Source organism: Acomys russatus, chromosome 12, assembly GCF_903995435.1.
Source record: "Acomys russatus chromosome 12, mAcoRus1.1, whole genome shotgun sequence".
NCBI lineage: Eukaryota > Metazoa > Chordata > Mammalia > Rodentia > Muridae > Acomys > Acomys russatus.
Genome location: NC_067148.1, coordinates 33,371,796 through 33,394,027, shown reverse-complemented (window position 1 = coordinate 33,394,027; position 22,232 = coordinate 33,371,796).

Below are 22,232 nucleotides of genomic sequence, written 5' to 3'. Positions count from 1 at the left end.
TGGCCTCTTGGATTGAAGAAGGCAGCAACATCTCCCTGATTTATCTGCCTACATTCCTGATCCTTCTCGCATTACAATTTGTTATTTTCCCCAGTGAAACTTTCTATACATAGTGCTTCTAGTTGACTGTCAAGCAGCAATTAAACATGTTTATATTAATATTTTGGAAGGTTCTTCCACCTCTTTGGATCATCACCTTAGGGAAATAAGATCAGACGTGCTTATGAAAACCCGAGTCAATCCAGACAACTATTTGACACAATGTAAGACCTCAAGTAATTAGAATAATAGTCTCGTGGGCCATCTCAAACATTCTGACATTCTGGTCCCTCTACTCCAGGACAACTTCTGAGAGTTCTGTTGTTGCTGGCAACTGTCATGTCTGAACAGTCAGGAACAAGGTAAGGAGTCAATACTGGGTCCCAATCTTTGGAAAAGACTCGAAAAGGAAAAGGTGACTTGTAAAAGTAATTTTATTCTCCTGGCTCAATCATTGTCTGTGAGGCTAACTGCCTCATTCTTCTAACCTAGGCCTAGTCCTGGAAGCTTCTAGCCTACGTACAATCTAAGCTAGGCCTAGAATATTTTCAGCCTCTGAGACTTACTGCTTAATAAGCTCACCCTTACTTGTTCCTACTGAGCTCTGGGCTGGCTGGTTCAACTCAGCTGTTCTGGCTCAAACTCTTCTCCCAGCTGACTTATTTAGTCTGACTTCTCTCTGGGCCCAGAATTTCTCTACTTAGCTTCAAACTAACTCAGCAACCTGCTCTAGTCTTCTGTCTTCTTCTCATTTTCTGGCTTGTTCCATCTTCACCTGAGTTCTCTCTCTGCAACTCATCTCTCTATTACTGTTCTGGTAAAAAATGCCTCCTCTCTCTGAAAAACTGCCTTTTAAGTAGTTTCCCTTTCCTCTCTTTTCTCCTGAGAGTAGGGCATATCCTAGTCTGTCAAATCTTCTCTGATTCAGCACCTTTCTACCACTCAATTAGACATCAATTTCAAACATGTGTGCTCCCTTCTACAAAATAATTTTACCATCATTGTTTTGGATTATAGGCATGTACCACCAAGCACAGACCTAAGTCTTTCTTTACCTGATACTTGCTCTATACCAAGCTGGCCTTAAACTCATCTGTTTGCCTCAGCGTCTTGGATTAAAGGAATGGTTGTATTCCACCCAGCTCACACAGACTTAGAAGATCTTTGGATGTGATCTGTTGTCAGCTGGATCACATAGACCTAAAAAGTCTTTGGATGTGATCTCTTGTCAGCCAGATCACTTAGACTAGAAGGTCTTTGGATGTCTTCTCTTGCCAAAATAGCCATGTTCTGAATTAACATTCCTCTACAGTCAATTTCCCTGTGGAATTGGAATAAAATTCTTAATATGAATGAACTGTTTGATTATATTAGTAACCACCAGTTTTGAGCACTAGTTGGAACATTTCTTATAGTTTTTCAAATTTAATCTTTATAATCTACAAGTAAGAATCATTATTAACAATTTATAAACAATAAAATGGTGTGTGCAATAGCTTAAGTAGCTTAACAACAACAACAAAAAAAACGTATATAGCTGATTATTTAAAAGCAATGTCAGATTTGAACTCAAGACCACTCAATCCTTAAGTGTATGTTCTTGATTATTGCATTAGAACATTTGAGGCATGTGGTGTGCTGGAAAAAAAAAAAAAAAAAAAACGGTCAGGGCTGGAGCATGGGTCCGTGGCCAAAAGTGTCTGCTGCTCATTTTAGAGGACATTAGTTTAGTTCCCAGCGTCAGGCAGATCACAACCACTTGTGATTCCAGACCCAGGATCCTCCACCTTCCTCTTGACTCCAATGGCACCTACAAACATGAGCTTATACACATAACACACATATGTAGAAAATAAAGTAAAGCTGAAATACTGAAAACCTTAGCTCTAAGTTATTTAGCTTTCAACTTAATTGAAATGGAAACTCCTTGCTCTAAAATCTGTGGATGCCATCTCAGTTAACATAAAATCCTGCATTTCAAAAAACTAAAATCCTGAGAGGAGAGCAGACAAATTCTCAGCCATAAACATGAATGAGTTCTCACATCTCTAAACTTCTCACTTCTAAAACGTGTGTTTCCAATATTTTCCTCCAATACTAGTTCTAGTCTGTTGTGTGTCAAAGTCTACATTGAGCTTTCCTGAAAGAGCGTACAGTTTCCAGGTAGCAAGCTGTGGAAGCAGGTAGGCTAACTGCAGGTCTTCACCTCTCCCTCCTTTGCTCCAAGTCCAATCCCCAGTCTCACGCCCATCTCAGGAGCTGAGCACCTTCTGTAGCTTCCTCCTCCTCTCTGCCCTCCTCCCCAGCTCTCCACACACTTATCCTGCTATTGCAGACCCCAACTCTAGGATCGCATTCCTTGGGAACCTGCCAGCGAGGTCTGCCAGAGAAGAAAGAAGGCCAGGGAATCAGGAAGGCAAGCTTCAGTTCTTCACTCTCCCTCCTAGCCTCCAAATCCAATCCCCTAGTCTCACTTTCAGCTTTGTAGCTGACTACCCATTCATGCTGTCATTGTCCCTATTCTTAGAGGACAGAGCAGATCCTGGTGGAATACACTGCTTTCCTCTTTTCTGCAGACCCTCTCACCTCTGCTCCCATCTCATACTATTTCTAAGTGTCAGTTCCCACTACCTAAAACCACATTTTACCCAGAATCACCAGTGACCACACTTGCCAGAATCCCAGAATAGTTTCCCGCCAAGCAACACACAGCCATCACACCACCAACAGACACAAAGAAGAAAATACCCACCTTAAAGACATAATACTAGTTATCGGCACCTATAATTACGACCTTCCCAAACTCAGAAGCCTGGTCACCAAAATAAAAACACAACCATTAGCTAGCAGGAGCTTGGGGAATCCCATGAAAGAGGGAAGAGGGATTGTAAGAGCCAGAAGGGTCAAGAACATTGTAAGAAAACCCACAGGATCAACTAGTCTAGGCTCACAGGGGCTCAGAGTAACTGAACAGCCAACCAAGGATCCTTCATGGAACTGACCTAGGCCCTATGCACATATGTTACAGTTGTAAAGCTTGATCTTCTTGTGGAACTCTGAACAGTGAAAGCAGGGGCTTTCCTCTCTTCCTCCTACTGTGTTGCCTTGTCCAGCCTTATTAGGAGAGGAGGTGCCTAGTCTTACTAGATAAGTGTGGCTAGGTTATTTCTATGGGAGGCCTGCCCTTTTCTGAAAAAAAAAATGTAGGAAGAACAGATGGGGTGAGAAAGGGGTCGGGGGGGGGGGAGACTGGGAGGAGAAACTACAGTGGGGATGTAAAATAAATAATAAAAATTAAAAACAAAACAATAACAAGTAGAACATTTTGTCTCACCAGAGATCAGAAATTCTACTATAATAGGCCATAAGAGTTACAAAAATGCAGAAAACAAAAAACTTAAATAATATTGATGAGTATGACAAAGGTTCTTAAGAGAAAATGAATACATCCCTCAAAGAAATCTGTAAAAACACAACAAAGAGTTGAAGGAAATTAATAAACCAATTCAAATATAAAGGTGAAAATAGAATAAAGAAAACCAACACTGAGGGAACTCTTGAAGTGACAAATTTAGGAACTGAAAGAGAAACCTCAGAAAAACCTCACCAACAGAGTACAAGAGATGGAAGAAAGAAACTCAGATGTTGGAGACACAACAGAAGAAATAGATACATTGGATAAAGATAATATTAACTAAAATAATCCTGGCCCAAAACATCCAGGAATTTTGGGACATTATCAAAGAGAAAATCTAAGGATAAAAGGAACAAAAGAACAACCCCAGGTTAAAGGCACAGTAAACACTGTTAACAAAGTCAAAGAAGAAAATTCCCCTAACTTAAGATGAAGATGCCTATCAGGGTACAAGAAGCATACAGAACGACAAGTAGGCTAGACCAGAAAAGAAAGTCCTCTGGCACTTAATAAATAAAACACTAAATATAGAGAACAATGAAAGCATACTGGAAGCTGGAAGGAAAAAAGATGAAGGAGCAAACACTTCAGACAAACCTATTAGACCAGTGGTCCTCAATCTGTGGGTTGTGACCACTTCATGGGTTGTATATCAGATATCTTGCATATTGGATAGATATTTACATTATGATTCCTAACAGTAGCAAGATTACAGTTATGAAGTAGAAACGAAAAGTTTTATCGTTGGGTGTCATCACAACATGAGGGACTGTATTAAAGACTCACAACATTAGGAAAGTTAGAAAGTAGGTGTATTAGACCAACACCAGAGTTCTCAACGGAGACTCTAAAAGCCAGAAGAAACTGAACAGCTATTCTACGTCCTCTTAAGGGAATACAGATGCCATCCCAGACTTCTATACTCAGCAATCACAATAGATGGAGGAAGTAGGACATTTCATCATAAAACCAACTTTAAGCAATATCCGCTAATCCAGCGCTATAGAAGGCTCTAAGAGGAAAAATCCAGCCTAAAGTTGTAAACCACACCCAAGAAAACACAAGAAATAAGGAATTTGAAACAAGCAAATAAAATAAAAGGGAAACACACCTGCACCACCACCACCACTACCAGCACCACCACCAGCAACACCACCACCACAATAACAACAAAATTAACAAGAATCAAGACACTACTTTTGATGTCTTTCAGCATCAATGGTATCATTTTTCCAATACAAAGACACCAACTAAAGGAATTGATGTGCTGTATCCCATAAATACACCTTCGATAACAAGAACAGGCATCACCTAAGTGTAAAAGGATGGCAAAAGTTATTCCATGAAATTAGTTCTATGAAGCAAGGTAATGTGCTCATTTTAATATCTTACAAAACAGATTTCACGCGGGGCAGGTGCAGGTTCACGGGGTTAGAAGGACGAGGTCTTCAATGCATTCTGAAGAGGATGACTGTGTCCCAGAGCTACACAGAAATGTTCACCCCCTGAGAGCGACCTGATTGGGAGGAAATGCTTAGCACAATGTATTAGAAATACCCAAGCTGAGATCATCTAACATGGTATTGATTGCACATTGTGTCTGATCGCAGAACAGCAATGACTACACAGCCACCAAAACACAGAGCTCCAAAACACAGTGCTGGTGTTTCTGAAAAAGAAGGAAATCCTGTCATGTGGATTGTCCTTGTTGTCCCACCGCAGGACTATGGAACCATGTTTGGGTGAGCTCCCACGGACCCCGGGCCACCGCCTCTGCTTTTTGGGTTGCAGGCAGGCACACTGCCGGCCAAGGAGATGGCGTTCGAGGAGGAGGTGCTGTTTGAGTTGAGCCCCAGTGAGGACTGCACCACCCACAGCACAGGCCTCACTGACCTCCTTTCACTAGCTTGGGGATCATGCTCAGTGCCGAGGGCTGGATCATGCAGAAGTGGATATGAGGGCCAGCACCGAGGCAGGGGTCTATGGCAGATGGAACATGTGATGGAACCAGAGACTCAGGAGGCAGGAATCAACAGAGCCACAATTTCCCAGGGACAAGAAGCTGAGTTGGGCCAACATCAATGGTTTCTGCAAGCCACTCAATGAAGACTTTGAGGGGCCTACACTTGCCACCTGCTTGATGGCCCACAAGATCCAGTACCCACAGGAGTAGGAGGCCATCCGGGCCTTGACAGACAGCAACAATCTGGCGAATTGAATGGTAGCAGGAGAGCTGGCCCTAAGGACACGGAAGCAGGAGAGCTGATCTTGAGGACACAAGAACAGGAGAGCTGGCTCTGAGGATGCAGGAGCAGGTAGGTGAGCCAGCCCTGGGGAAATGGGAACCTGAGAGATGTCCCTGCCTTGAGGACACAGAAGTTGAAGAGCTGGCCCTGCCATGATGACACGGAAACAGGAGAGCATGCTCTGCCCTGAGGACATGGGAGCAGAAGAGCCGGCCCTGCCTTGATGACCCAACACCGGAGCAGGAGAGTGGGCCCTGCCTGAGGACACAGGAGTGGGTGAGCTGGCCCTGCCATGATGACATGGGAGAGAGAGAGAGCGGGCCCTGCCCTGAAGACAAGGGTGTGGGCCTTGATCCAGGGCTCTGAGTGGACCTCACCCCAACATCTACCCCATGTATGACCTACTAGAACACATGAAGAGGCCAGACCTGCAGATTCAAAGACTAAGAATCTCCTTGACACTCGGCATCAATGGGATATCCGACAGCAGTCTCAGTGAGGATCCGGTAACAATGGTGTAGGCCTCCAACCAGACCCATGACTTGTAGCAATGAACATTTGAAAGTAAACATATGTGGACAAAAGGCTATACTGTGTGATACACTACAAAAAATATATTTCAATCAAAACTAATTAGAAAAGATAGGGAAGAACACTACATTGTCATCGTAAGAAAAATCCATCAAGAAGACATTGCAGTTCTTATTACCTATCCATCAAATACCAGGATACCCAGGTTTATACAAGAAACACTACTATTGGTAAAATCACATATTGACCCTCACACAATGATAGTGGGAAAATTCAAAACCTCATTTTCACCACTTGACAGTTCATCCAGAAAAAACAAACAAACAAACTAAACATAGAAATCTGGAGCTAACTGGTGTGTTGAATAAATGGACCTAAGAAATATTTATAAAACATTACACTCAAACAGAAAAAAATATACCTTCTTCTGAGTACCTTATAGAACTTTGTTTAAAACTGGCCACATATTCAGACCAGAAGTAAGTCTCAGCAGATACAAGGAAATTGAAATAGCTTCCTGAATCCTATGAGAGTACCACAATTAAAGCTGGATATCGACAACAAGAGAACAAACGGAAAGCTACAAACTCACAAAAAGTGAAAAGTGAACAACTACGAATGAAAAATGGGTAAAGAAAGGAATTCAGGAAGAAATTAAAGACTTTCTGCAATTGAATGAAAATAAATACATAGCATGCTGAAAACAATAAGACACAATGAAGATGGTTTTACAAAGCAAGTTCAAAGTACCAAGTGCCTACATAACAAAACCAGGAGAGATCTCATACTAGTAACTTAACAGCGTACTTGAAAGCTTTGGAACAAAAAGAAAAAAAATATACTCAAAAGAGGCTGGAATGAGAGGATCAAGTGGGAAGGGAGAGGAAATAGGGGACAAGGGAGAGACTAGTATGGAAACCTAATGCAGCAGAAGCTTCCTAAACATATATACACATATGAACATGATCTAAGTGCAATCAACAAATAAGGGGGGAGACAAAGTCACAACTGCTATACAAATCTTGTCACCAAATGAAGTTTCCACTACCAGAATTGAGTTAAATCTAATTGAGATGCTGGTCCCATGGGAAACTACAAACAATTGTTGCCGCCAAGATTGTTTGCAAGGCAAACTGGTGGCAAGGCCCCATTGATGAAAACAACACCTACACAACATATTGAAGATGGAAATGTGGAACTGGTGCTGAGATAGAGCCTTTGCCCTATGTTCTAGTGTCTTTGGTACATGAAGGTATTCTGCAGGCTTACAAATAAGACACATAAACTCCAACTCAGCCACAAACCCTTTATCTACAATAGTGTTCTGCCTGTAAGATGTGCTTGGACAAAGGTGGCATAAAGTTTGAAAGCATAACCAACCGAAGGCTCACTCCATGGCATGGAATTCATACACAACAATGCCTGAGTGACCAAAAACCTGAAACTAGGTAGCCCTGGGACCTAAGGTAAAACCAAATACTACTGTTCTTGAAATAATCATAATTATAACAATAAGAGTCAATGTAGCAATAAAGTGACATTCTATTATACTCACAATCAATTGCCTTGCTCAGCCATTATCAGAGAAGCTCTTCCTACAACAAATGAAAACAAATATAGAGATGTAAATCCATATATCATGCAGAAAGTGAGATAACTTGGAATACTCTGTCCTACAAGGGATGTCTCCATCAAATCCCTCCCTACAGGATTCTGTAGGGGAGAGGAGGAAGAAAGAATATAAGAGCTAGAAGTGATGGAGGACACTAAAAAATGAGGCCCTTTAAATCAGTAGGAGCAATGCACCTATAAACTCACAGGTGACCCCCACGGGTCTGACACAAGCTAGTAGAACACCATTGAGCTGGTGGTCCTGGGTTCTATAAGAACTCAGGCTGATCAAACTATGGGCAACAAGCTGAGTAAGCAGCACTCTTCCATGGCCTCTGCATCAGCTCCTGCCTCTAGGTCCCTGTTTGAGTTCCTGTCTTGACTTCTGTCAGTGATAATGAGTGATGTGGAAGGAAAAGCCAAATAAAAGCTCTTCTCCCCAGCTTGGTTTTGGTCATGTTGTTTCATCATAACAGACACTCAAGCTGAGACATAGTGCTATAGCCAAAATAAGAAGTGGACACATGCCTGCACCCCTAACCCAGAAGCTAACTCCAATTGGTAACCACTTGCAAATGAAAATTTAGTTTTCTCCAAGGAAGTCTCATTGGGGAAACAAACTACTGTTACGGGTAGGCTGCATGCTCAGCAGTACATGGCCAACCGAAAGCAAATGCAATGGCATTTTTGGAGGTTCCTTGTCTCACAATGTTGTTATCGTGGCTTCTTCTTTTAAACACAATTGTCTTAGTTTTTATTTTAATTTTATTTGTATATTTCCACCCTACAGATCCTTGGCATATATATTATTATTTCTGATTTAGTGTTTGTTTGTTTGAACCTTATTTTATTGTCATCTTTTATAAGCCTGCTTGTTTTCTTTTGAGAGACAGAAAGGGTGTGAATCTGGAAGGGAGGAGAGCTAAGGAGGAACTAGGAGAATTAGAGGGAAGTGAAACTGTAATAGGGTTATTTTATTTAAAGGAAAAATATATTTAAAAAAAAAACTTCTGGAAAGCAGCATCTTGTATGAAATCCAGCCCCTACAACTAATAGAAAGTAATATTCTTACATAGTATATGCATATATTTTAAAGTAAATAATTACATGCATGAGTAAGGAGTAAAATATTTTAACTGACTCTCATTACTTGACATTCTAGAATGAGCAAGTGTTATTTTAATTATGATAGAAATAGGTCAAATGTGTTTAATACTAAGTTATACAATGATCATTTAGATCTCTCTCTCTCTCTCTCTCTCTCTCTCTCTCTCTCTCTCTCTCTCTCTCTCTCTCTCTCTCTCTGTGTGTGTGTGTGTGTGTGTGTGTGTGTGTGTGTGTGTGTGTGTCTGGCTGTCTGGCTGTCTTTCTGTCTGTTTAGGTCAGGAGAGGGCATCTAATCACTGGAGCTGGAGTTAGTGCAGTTATGAGTGGCCCAATATAGCTGCTGGTAACTCAACGTGGGTCTTCTGGAAGACAGGGGATTTCTTTTAAACCTTGACTATCTCTGTAGCTCACAATCATTTAGAAATTAAAAATTAATTTCAGTTTCCTGAAAAACTTACCTATCTGGAGTCTGTTCTTGTATGTTTAAAACCTCCTATTTGTGAAATGTGGCAAAGAAAATGCAGTTGACCTAGACACAAACCGTGAACCAAACCAGAAACATTCTCTTAATTAACACTGAAACACTATAAACTAATAGATATAGCACCAGGGAGTGGCATTTCAGCAGTAACTCCTTTTCTAAGAGACTAATTAACATTTATTCAAGTAAATAATTATAATAATTGAAAAGAAAATGGGCCCACTGGGCTCATTTATACTCTTTAAGAAAAAAATATAGAGAGAAAACAATTTAATTAATGCCATTGTTTTGGTGCCTTACTCAGCTGCTAGGAAAACACACTAGTACCTGAATATAACAATGCATGTTTTTCTTCATTTCTTTGAGTTGTTTTCCATTTCATTAAAAAAATACTGTTTTATTAAGTACATATGTTATTATTAAAATCATTTGTGTGGAGATAATTTTTATTTAAAAATTATTAGGAAATGGTTTTAAGAATAGTCTGTCACAAGGGATGGGATAACAATTGAGATGTAGGGGCTGGAGAGATGGCTCAGTGGTTAAGAGCACTGTCTGTTCTTCCAGAGGACCCAGGTTTAATTCCCAGCACCCACATGGCAGCTCACAACTGTCTATAATTCCAGTTCCAATGGATCTGACACCCTTGCCCTCATACCAATGCACATATAATAAAATTAAATAAATTATTTTTAAAAACAATTGAGATGTAATATGAATAAATTAATAAAATATATTAAAAAAGAATAGTCTGTCAATATCTAAAATAAATTGGTGCTTACATTTTGATTCATTATGTGAATATATTTTTATATTCTATTCTGCATATTGTTGTTCATGCCCTCTGTTTTATATATATATACAAAGTACATATATACAGAGTATTCCTTTGTATAAATGGATATACTTTAAACATTGAATGTATTTTTTTTCTCATTCAGTCTTTATTATCCCTACAAATAAGTGTTATTGATAACAGCATACAAACAAAAAGAGGGGATTATAAGAACTCTAGAATTTTTCACAAAAATTTATACAGCTAACAAATGGTTAAAATTATTTGATCTCAATTCTTTATTTGTAGACTTATAGCTTGCTTCTGTACTTTCATGCCACCTGCAGTACATAGATACATAGCCTCACGGTGGTCTTTAGTGTATATCGTATATACAAGCACCCTTCTTGGAAAATACTGAAAGATCAGATGTTCCATTCGACAGGATGCACAAGTAACCTCTGCAGCACATATTAATAATTTATACCCACTTATATGACCACCAGCAAGCAAGAGAGCACCAGTCTTGGTGTAGCCTCGCCAGTAAATTTTAAGACACTTCAGACTTTAAAAATGTGTCTGTCTAGACCTAAAACAATCTTAACTCCTAAACAACTAAGCGTAATTGTACAACTACTATCTGGTCTTCAACCCCGTCAGGGACTTGAGAAGGAATAAAATTAATTGCCTGGATAAACAGGAAGTACCGGTTACTAGCTTCAAAAATGAAAAAAAAAAAAAAAAATGACAGAGACAGTTTGCTGCCTGAACAATCACCCAAAACTCTCGATAATATTGGAGCATCGTCTTCAGCCTTCTGACCAGTATATCTGGCAGACATATCTGTGAGGCAGGAACTACTTGCTTACCCTGTCTTGGCAGAGTTTGCTGATCAACTCTTCCTGCATCCAAGCTTGCCCATTTTTTGGGCAGAATTCTGTCTGTGGTAAAACTAGGACATTTTGCCTGGTGGCTTCTTTGCCATATTTGAAGCCATTTCCAGAAGGAGGTTCTTTGATGCTCATCATCTTCTTTGAGGTAGGCTGGGTGTTGCCAGGAGTTAACTTGCCATATTGTCAAAGTGTCTTTAAAATAATAGAAACATCTTAAATTGCCATATTCTGTATGTCTCTGAAGTTTTTGAAGACCTTATTATAATTAAGCTTAGGTTTTTAGGGGTTAAGATGTTTTTAGGTCTAGATAGATGTTCTAAGTTGATAGAGATGAGACATGATAGATATTGATTTACATTCAGAATTTTAGACTCACCAAGGAAAGATGTTTTCTTCAAGGTTGCCAAATACAAATAGCCAAAAGTCTATGGCTGTAACATTTATATAATTCCTGATTGTTCCATGGTTCTTCTTGCTGTATGTAGTTTATTGTATATATGTGAATAATATAAATCTATATATAAAAAGAAAATAATAATATAAAGAAGAAAAAGAAAATGTGGCTGTCTGTAAATGCCACCAAAGGGTAAATCTGGCACTGTAAATCGGCTTGATTCTGAGTGAAATCAAATATCTCTCAGTATCTTTAATGCTCTTGTCTCTCTTTGTCTGTTTGTTTCATGCTCTTGTTTTATAAGCATGACTGCAAATCCTTTAAACTCGTGAGAAAATATAACATTTCATCCAACATGTCTAACTTATAGCAACACTCTTCTTTTGCTTGTTTTTAGCTGTCATTTGTTGCCCACTCATATTTATAATTTTCATGTATTGCATTTTACTAGCCTTTTGTGGATTCATTGGTGGTAGATCATATAAATAAGGTAAAATTTCCTGCAGAATGCTCTAAGGAGTAATTAGGAGTTGCTGTTTTTACTAACAAGAATTTTCTTTCTGAATGAGTTTTGTTGGTTTTGACACATAAATGCAAAGAAATGTTAACACAATAATATTGTTTCTACTTCTTTAACCTAGAACATAGACATAGTGATCATCTGAAGATTTCACATGTGTGTGTGTGTGCGTGTGTGTGTGTGTGTGTGTGTGTGTGTGTGTGTGTGTGTATGTAACTCTGAATTCTGCTTAGCTCTCCTAGTTTCTGGGGTTTACTTGAATAAAGCCAGCCCTAAATATTCAGTTCCTGCATCTGCAAGCAAACCATTGTTTCTCTTAGCAAGATATGTGCCCCAGTTTGGTGAACCGCAGGTTCTATGCTTCTTTTTAAGATCTGTACCCACAGCTAAGTTCACTCTACATTGTCCAGGTTCCTGGTAATACCTCTATGTGCATGAAAAAGTGTTGTTTTAGGTTTTCCACCTACTATTAGCAATGATGGAATTCACTCCTGTTTTCATTATCCCTGCTGTGTTTGGTTTATTAAAAAGCAGTAACAAAAACAAAATAAAGAAAGCAAAATAAAAATTCCTGTTAGGACTTGCCATTGAAACAGCACTTGTTTTTTTTGATGCCACCTGTTTCTTAAGTATTGACATTGCATAATAGAAAAAAGAAAGGCAACCATTGTTGATTTTTGGTTTCTCTTTAATATTACTGCTACAATTCACCTAACAGCTTATGTCTGTTAATATAGTTGCCAGAATTATAACAGGAAAATATTTTGGGATTCCTAAGCACTACCACTAATTTTAAAGTTCTGTTTAAATCCTATGATGGTTTGAATGAGAACGGCTCCTACGGGGTCATATATTTTAATGCTTTGTCCCCAGTTGGTGGAACTACTTGTGGAGGAGTACGAGACATGGATTTCTTGGAGTTGTATCGCTGGGGATTGGTATGGTGGTTTGAATAGGGATTGCCCATGTATTTGAATGCCTGGGCATTAGGGAGTGGCACTGCTTGAGAGGGATTAGTGGGTGTGGCCTTGTTGGAGGAAGTGTATTAATGAATGTGGGCTCTGGGATTTCAAAAGCTCAAGCCAGGCCTACTGTCTTTTTCTCTTTCCCTGTATTTGGATCCAGATGTACACCTCTCAGCTCCTTCTCCAACACGTGTCTGACTGTGTGCTCCCATGCAGCTGGCCATGCTGACACAGACCAAACCCCCAAAACTGTAATCAAGAGCGCCAGCTAAACATTTTCCTTTTTAAGAGTTGACTTGGTCATGCTGTCTCTCCATAGCAATACAACACTGACTATGACAGTGGGCTTAGAGGTTTCAAAAGCTCATGTTATTCTTAGTCAGTTCTCTCTACAGGCCTTGACATTGTTACCTCAACATGTCTGCTCTTTTTTACTGCCCAAGCACCATGTCTGCCTGCGTGCCACCACACAACCTGCCATGACAGGCATAGATCCTCCCTTCCCACAAATATAAGTTAAGCCCTTAATGAAATGCTTTTTTATAAGTTGCCTGTTCATGGTGTCTCTTCACAGCAATAGAACAAACACCAATAATGTAACAACTATTGAGGAATTATTTGAAACAAACGTAGTTAGAAGGACGTTAGGATTTTAAAGAATCATGCAGAGATTCTTAACATTAAACAAAGAAAGAAGACATGAAGGGAATTGCTAAGAATGACATAATAATATGAAAAGCAAATGTATGACAAAATGTAAAAAGAAAGAGAAAGCTGGAAAGAGAGTTTGTGATAAATGAAACCTATAAAATTTAAAGATAAAGTCTAAAACGCAGGAGCAAGATCAGTGCAAAAAAAATATCCAATCAATATTTTCTAATCATATTAATCATGAAAAATTGTGTATCAATCCCAACTATTTCTTATGGTTCTATGGTATTTTATCTGATATTGTTATGCTATCAGAATGAGAGTGTGATGGCATCTTGACAAGAAGAAATCCACTTTGTTGTTGTATTAGTTTATTTTACCTCATCAACAAGTACCTGAGGGGAAAAAAGTTACTGAAGAAAAATAAATTTACTTGGCTCCTTATTTCAGAGAACTCAGTCCACAGTGGTTGGTGAGGCTCAACATTGTGGAAGGGTGGACCATGGGAAAAAAGAGACAGAGAGGAACGGTAAATGAGGTCTGACCTTTAAAGCATAGCCAGTGACCTGTCTTTTCCATCTAGGCCCTGCCTTCTAAAGTTTCCATTTCTTTGCAAAACAATACCCTCAGCTACAGATCATGCATCCCATGAGCCTGTGCTGACATTTCATATTTAAACTATAAGAGCTAGTAACCATGGGCACATTCAAGTTCACTGTACCAACAGAGATAGTTAAGCAATAAGTATGTGTTCTTATATTAGACTGGTAATGTTATAGAGGCAGGTAATGGCCACATTGAAGAAAAGGATTTTCTCATGAGATCTAAGTCAGAATGTAAGTTGTTATAATCTTTGACATTTGAAAAACATTTAAAATTGTTCACACTATTTTAATTCACAAATTAAATTCCTATAACTTAACCTTGAAAAAATTGTGTACTAAGATGTTATTCACAGTATAATTTAATTCAGTGAAAATGGAAATAATCTAAACATCCAATAATCAAGAACCAATTAAATAAATTGTGGCTATTAGTGCAGTTGAATATTCAGCAATTAAAAATAAAAGATAGACAAAACCATGAGCAAGCACTATATCCAATACAAAGTTTATATATATTTCAAACATGTACAAACATAGCATGCTTCATATGTGACATATGAGATCCAAAATTATAGAATCTTAATGTGTCATAAAACACCATAAGATCATGTTTTTTAAGTTGATGTGAATTTCCCTGAGTCCATTCCAAATTATATGGATAATGTAGTCCCCTACTCAATACCTCAAGGACTATCAAGTAGTTGACTTATTTTTTCTTTTATAACCTTTTCAATTTTGGGTCTTCTGCTCTCAAACAGCTCATTTTTTATTGTCTAGGTGGAATTTTCTGTCTTTGTTGCCTAAAAAAAACAACACAAATGTAGTTATTGTATATTTTCAGTGTATGTGATGAAAAATAGGTAAAGGCAATTCCAACATGGCCCAAAAATTTTAGAATACAAAATTTCTGTCCTAACCCTTCAAGTTCTTGTCAGATCTGGGTGAGCTCACTTGCAGATCCATTACTCTCCTCACAGGTTTCTTCTGACCTGGTGTCTGGCCAGACTGTTTTTTTTTCAGACACTACCTCCTGCCCCTGGCTTTCCTATCCATTTATGGGAACTTGAAACAAGCTGGCATCATTTTAGAAGAGGAAACCTCACTTAAAAATGCCCTACAGTATTGGCCTTGGGCAAGGCTGTAGGTTATTTTTCTCAGTGGTTGATGTGGGAGGACCCAGAGCACTGTGGGAAGTGCCATCCTTGGGTCAGTGTTCCTGGATGCTTTGGAGAAGCTGGGTGTTTCAGCAAGCAATGCTCCGCTATGGCCTCAGTTCCTACCTTCAGGTTCCTGCTGTGAGTTCTTTCCCAGAATTCCCTCAGTGATGGAGTGTTATGTGAAACTAAGCTAAAATAAATTTGTTCTGCTGTAAGTCTCTTTGGGTCACAGGGTCTTATCACAGCAATAAAAAAACCCCAAAGAACCATGCTACAATCTGCAGACCAAAAGAAGCTAAGTAACAAGGAAAGTCCAATGGCAGGGGATGTTCAAATCTCACCTAGAAGGGGAAATAGGATAGACATCAGGGTTGATGGGTGGGGAAGGAGTGGAGATTGGAACAAGGAGGATCAGGTGTGAGGAGAAGGATGGAGAGAGAGTACTGGGAAAGACTACTGGAATGGCAGCAGGGAGGCAGGGGACTACTACTAATGGAGACTACTGGATCTCTAGAATGAGACAAATCTAGGACAGCGGAAACCCCTGGAATCTGTAAGAGTGGCCCTAGCTAAGACACCTACCAATTGGAGCAAGAAACACCATCTCCTGTAATCAGGAAAGGTTTCCAATGGAGGGATTGGGACACCAACCCAGTCACAAAACCTTAGACCTACAATATAAATATAGTTTTTCCTGCTTACAATATGTGCAGAGGTAAAAGATGAAGCAGAAATTGAGGGAATGGCCAACCAATGACTGGTCTAGCTTGAGAACCCATGCCAGGAGAGGGAGCCCACCTCTGACACTGTTAATAATATTCTATTATACTTACAGACAGGTGCCTAGCATAACTGTCATCAGAGAGGCTTCATCCAGTGAATGATGGAAACAGAGGTAGAGACCTACAGCCAAACATTAGGTGGAGCTTGAAGAATCCTGCAGAAGAGGGAAAAGAAAGTTTGAAGGAGCCAGAGAGGTCAGGAACACTACAAGAAAACCCCCAGAATCAACTAACCTGGGCCCATAGGGACTTAGAGAGACTGAACTGCCAAACAGAAAGTGTGCATGGGACAGACCAAGACTCTCTAGAGTTATATAACAGTTGTATATCTGGGTTTTCATGTGGGACTCCTAAGTACAGGGGCAGCGCCTGACTCTGAGTCTGTTGCCTGTCTTTGGATCCCTTTTCCCTAGCTGGGCTGCCCTTTCTAGCCACATTAGAAGATGATCCTTATCCTACTACAACTTGATATGCCAAGGTGGTTTGCTATATATGGGAGGCCTCCCCTCTTCTGAGGAGAAAAGGAGGAGGAGGAGAGGGGAGGTGGCAGGGAGTGATTGTGAGGAGAGGGAGAGGGGAAGCTGCAATCTGGATATAAAGTAAAAAAGATCTTTCATCATCATCATCATCAGTAAGAAAGATGGCAAGCCAGTGACAAGAAAGGACTCAAAAATGTATGTAATCTCTTGTATTATATATCAACGTAATTGTTTTTGTGATAACCTTCTGTTTTGGGACTATATCTAGAATCCTAACATTTTGCAATTAAGAAAGGTTGCATTAAAAGAGCCGCTCTCTTCCTAAAACAAATTACCACTGAACTCACAGGACATCCAACACAAAACAGTAAGCTTTTCAAGGTATCTTTTCTTGTCAAAGACAACCCAGATCTTCACAGAAACATATAGACAGTTCTCTAGGTGCGCACGTGTGGACTGGGAAGAATGCATTCCAAAGTGTTGTGAACGTGTGCTGAGGTAGAAGGCTTGGGGCAAGGGGGAAGTAGTCGTGTGATACTCAGCTTCAAAGGGCGCACATTTACCCGCATTGTGTGCTAACGATTAACAGGCACCGAAGATCGTTTAGAAAGTTTACGTATGTATAAATCAGGATTAAATTTAGTGACATCTCAGTTCAGAGGAGAAAAAGAATCTCAATTCACCATCTCTGGCGCTGTTTGATTTCCAGAACATAAAAAGAGATTGTTGTCAGTCCTAGGGAGAGCTGTGTTGGGTGTGCAGGGAGGATATCCTCCCCCCTCCCATTACTGTGTCACATGTCTCTGCTCCTCTGAGACATGCAGAGGTGCGGCACAGATCTAGGGTGGTCCACCCGGTAGAGTCAAAACACCAACCTAGCCACAGAAACCCTCAACTACGCCTAGCTCACCTGAGAAGCTGAGAGCTTTATATCGCTCTGATTTTAATATGTTTATTCAGTTTTACTTTTAAAACTTGTTTTTAGTTTAATCAGTGAAAAAACCTTAGCGGTCTTTAGAATATATGAATTTGATTTTCAACTTTAAGCTTTGTGAAATCAAAATTCAGGGCAACTATTTTGTATGAAAACTTCATCTCCCAATTAACATGCATTTGTAGGTGGAAAACACATATACTTCAAGAATGTGGTGTGATCAAAATAGTATAAAACACCTTATAAATAATTTGTATTGATTATATGTTGACAATTTATTTTGAGTAAATTGAATAAACAAAAACACAAGAGTTATATTCATTTCATTCATTATGATTTTACTTAATAAAAATAAATATGACCATAAGAAACCTTAAAATTACACATGTGGATATCATCCACCTTCTATGAACAATGCCACACTAGAGGGTAAAAAATTCATAAGCAAAAAAAAAATTCATAAGCACACTGAAGCCACAAACTAGTAGAAAATAGAAGTAGACACAGTCTGTTGGTTTTAATTATGAAAAATGTTACAATTATGTGTAATAATTGCAGTAATTTCCATTGAGAATGTTACATTTAATTTCTGAGAAATCTTAACATCTAGCTTTCCCCAAACAGTTAGAAAATGGGGTAAAACTATTGATTCTTTGGCAACAATTTCGTGGAATAGGTAGTGCCCGTCTCCACTACTTAACACAGACCTCTTTCTTTTTCACGGTGGGCCTTGTCAATAAAAATCACAATAAGAAATAAATAAAAATAAAACTACGCCACTCTGAAGGACCTCCAGAGACACTTGAGTTTGAAATCTTTGAGGCCAAGTGGCATGATGATGTAGAAGTGGGTTTTTTGCCCCCTACATTTGTTCTAGCAGGAGTTCTCTGTCTTGGGTGGTTTTCCAGTTTTGTTTTTCAGCCACAAAAATTGATCAGCATTTTACAAGGTGAAAAATCCCACTGAGCGTTTTAACAGCTGCCCATAAATCAAGTAACAAAATCAGAGTGAAGAAATGCCTGTCACTGTGGTCCAGAAAACCATAGTTATAATTAAATCAGAGTCTGTTGCTTTAAGTCCTAGGAAGCTCCTAGGTTTTCTCTGCACTGTTGGCCTATATGACAGGCTTTAATTAGCACAGATTTTTCACGTTCATGGATAGATTAGAAATTTGGAAGTGCTTAATGAAAAAGGTCTGTTACCTTGACCAGGCTGAAATTGCAGTTAGAGGACACTCACAGGCCCCCAAAGGCTGACTGCATACAAATACATGAATATTTACACTGTGCACACAAGAGTACAGTTTTTTAAAGATAATTCACTAAGGCAATATTCATTTTGACTTACTGTTAATATCCTAAAAATGTGAACTATCTCTTTAGTAACTTTGAACTAGATACAACTAGGCTTCCTGGGCCCATTCAAGCATCTTAACATTCCATTTGCCGGTTGAATTAAGCTAGACATGAAGCCAGTCCTGTTCATGTTTTTAATGCTGCTGTTTACCTATCTAAGAAGACACAGAATTAATGATAGGTGAGTAAATATAGAAAAAGCTATGCATATTACAAAGTTAACACAACTTATTTTAAGTACAGTGATGAAACAGGGAATGCGATGCTAGGGCTTTGGGTGGAGTGTTGAAGGGTCAGTGTCAAAGAACTGGACTTACCTAGAAGGCAAGCCTACGGGCACAACACAAGAGGTTATTTATAGTATGTTATCCTCCTGGCATGCCCAGGAGGGATTATTTTGTTTGGGAGAATTGATATAGCCTGGCCTACCTGAAAGAAGAGTGCTATCATTCCCTGAGTTTGGGACCTAGACTCAACACAAAGGAGGAAGTGAGCTGAGTACAAGCCATCACCATTCCTTGATTACTGACTGAAAAGGCAATGCGACCAGCTTCATCGGGGCCCTCCTGTCATGATTCCCCCACCAATACGGACGTTCCTTGCAACCGTGGGTCAAAATAAAAAAAAAAACAAACAAAAAACCTTCTTTCCTTAAGCTGTTTTATTTTTTTTTTTTATTTTTTATTTTTTTCCTTAAGCTGTTTTGTGTCAGGGTAGTCTATTATATCAACAGGAGAAGGAACAGCGAGGTTTAAAGAAGATGTTTATGAAGTGCTGAATTTCAGGGGAAGCTGTGGGAAGAGCAAAAGAATGTTCCAGGCAGAGAGAGCATGTGCAACGCCTTAAGTGTGCAGGTGAAACTGAAAGGCAACTGGTATACGGAGCTGGGGCCTGTGAAACATGCCCAGCTGGGCACCACCAACTCGATTCTAGCAAGGCATCCTTGTACCTTAACGTGACCTTCCTAGATGGGCTCGCTCCATGCTCACCGTGAGCCCATATTCACCTGAGCCAAGGAGCCAAGTTTTCACCACCCACTCCAAAGCTGCTCTTAGTTTAAATTAGGGAACTGTTTGTTTGCCTCTCAGGATACTCTTCCTTCCCCTCTTAGCTAATTTTGTCACCTAGAGCCAATACTCTATGCTAACGTATTCTTCGCTGAAAATGGAAAGCTTACTCTTTTATTCAAAATTATTCTTTGGCCAGAGAGCCTTTATTATTTTTTTTCCTTAATATTTGAGTAGAAGGAAGTAGGGAGGAGACGCTGTCAGTGACCTGTGAGGTAGAAACTAGAGAACAGAAAAAAAAAAAAAAAAAAAAAAAAAAAAAAAAAATGCTCTTTCCAACCCTGTAAGTTCTGGGTTGCAGCAAAGGCTGTTGCAAAAGTCTGACCAATCAACACAGGAACAGTAAGTACAAGTTGAAAGCAAGTCTGTTTCCTGCATGTATGAGAAATAGAAAATAGTAATGCTCACACAGGTGCCTTTGGATCCCAGCTGATAAAAGCACAGCCTCAACAAAGAAGGACAATTTATTGGAGAAGTGACAAAAAAAAGATTCTGAATGAGAACACAGATAACAGCAGGTAGAGGCCAGTTAGTTCAACTTGTTAATGGAGATTCTACTGGCTCTATCTCCAGGCCAAAAAGGGCTCATGATGATCTTCGGTAGCAACTGTCTTTTTCCCTGGCAGGAAGTAGGATAAGGATGGTTTTGTGTTATATATCTATGTCCTGATTTTAAGCAAGTAGAGGAAGGGAAGAGTTCCATTCACTTACTTCTAAATTCCCTTCATCTCAACAGTTATTACAGCAAGGAGTACTATTTGAAGGTGGCTGTTAGGTACAGTCCCCTCTTCCCCAATGGGAGTGCTGATGACATTATCCTAACAGTCTTAAACAAGACTTTGGTTGGGTAAGCAAAGGATTGTTATCAGCTAAACAAGCCTAAAGGCAGACTCCTATTTGCCAGAAAACACCCTTCACTCTCCAAGAAGCTCCCTTAACCTTGCCTGAAGGTCTATAACCTTGGGCAAGGTCACTTAGTTCCTAAGCAATCCCACAGGCTGTATCATCTTAGGTTCTACCCTACTCAGTGCCATTTAAAATCTGCTGGTTATCCAAGGGCCATTTTGCTCTTCTTCCTGCCTCTACCCACAAGAGATGGCCTTGAGAGTTTCATCCCCAGTAGTTTTGTCTGCCCACAGAGAAGTTTAGTTTGGTAGTTTACCTGCATTATCACTTACAGTGGCACTGTAGTCTTCCAGAGTCATCAAGACATTTGACTTGGAGCTGAAAAGATTACTCAATGGTCAACCAGGCGTGGTAGTGCAAGCCTTAATCCTAACATTAAGTTGGCTAAGGCAAATGGATTGCTTTGAGTTCCAGGCTAGCCCACCCTGGTTTACATAAGCAGTTTCAGGCCAGCCAGAGGTACTTAGTGAGACTCTACCTCAGTAACAAAAGAAAGAAAGAAAGAAAGAAAGAAAGAAAGAAAGAAATAAAGAAAGAAAGAACAACATAAAAAAAATGAGTGCTTGCTGTACAATTATCAAGATTAGAGTTTAGATCCTAGCACCTTTGGTGGTAATCCTGAGTATACCTGCAATCTTATCCTCAGAGGAATGAGAAAAGTGCATGCAGAAGGAGATACCTAATGCTTTCTTCTGTGAGCAGTCACAGAGAAGTGTAAACCCCCCACATCCTCACACGTGCTCACACATACCCATCCTCACACACACGCACAAACACAAGCACACACACACAAAACACAGATTAATTTATTAATTGAAAATAAGTTAGCTTGATGTGTCCACTCAAGTTATTGAAGGGCAATAAGAAAAAACGTAGTAAATCCTGTTTCCATGGCTCTCACTAAAATGCCAACAAGACATTTAAAGATGGAAAGAGGTGCAGAAGGGGCCAGAGAAAAAGGATTGTTGGTCTGGGGTAAGGAATTAGTTGAATGATGCAAGATCAACATGTCAAATTAGTGAAATCATGCTAACAACAAATGTTAGCAACTTCAACAATTGACAACAAGGAAAAAAATCAATATTTATTGAGTGCAAGCTGCTTAAATGTCTCCTACATTGAAGCTTAGTCAAGCTTATGGCTGGGTTTGATTGAACTTCTTTTTCGTAGTTAAGAACATTTGCACTGGAACACTGGAACTGTAAAGTCATACAGCAGGTTGCTGAGATCAAACTAGACTTTTGCATCGCCGATCTCACACTCTCACATATATAAACTTAATTATCAAACACTGTTGAGAATCTATTGCTTATGTCATG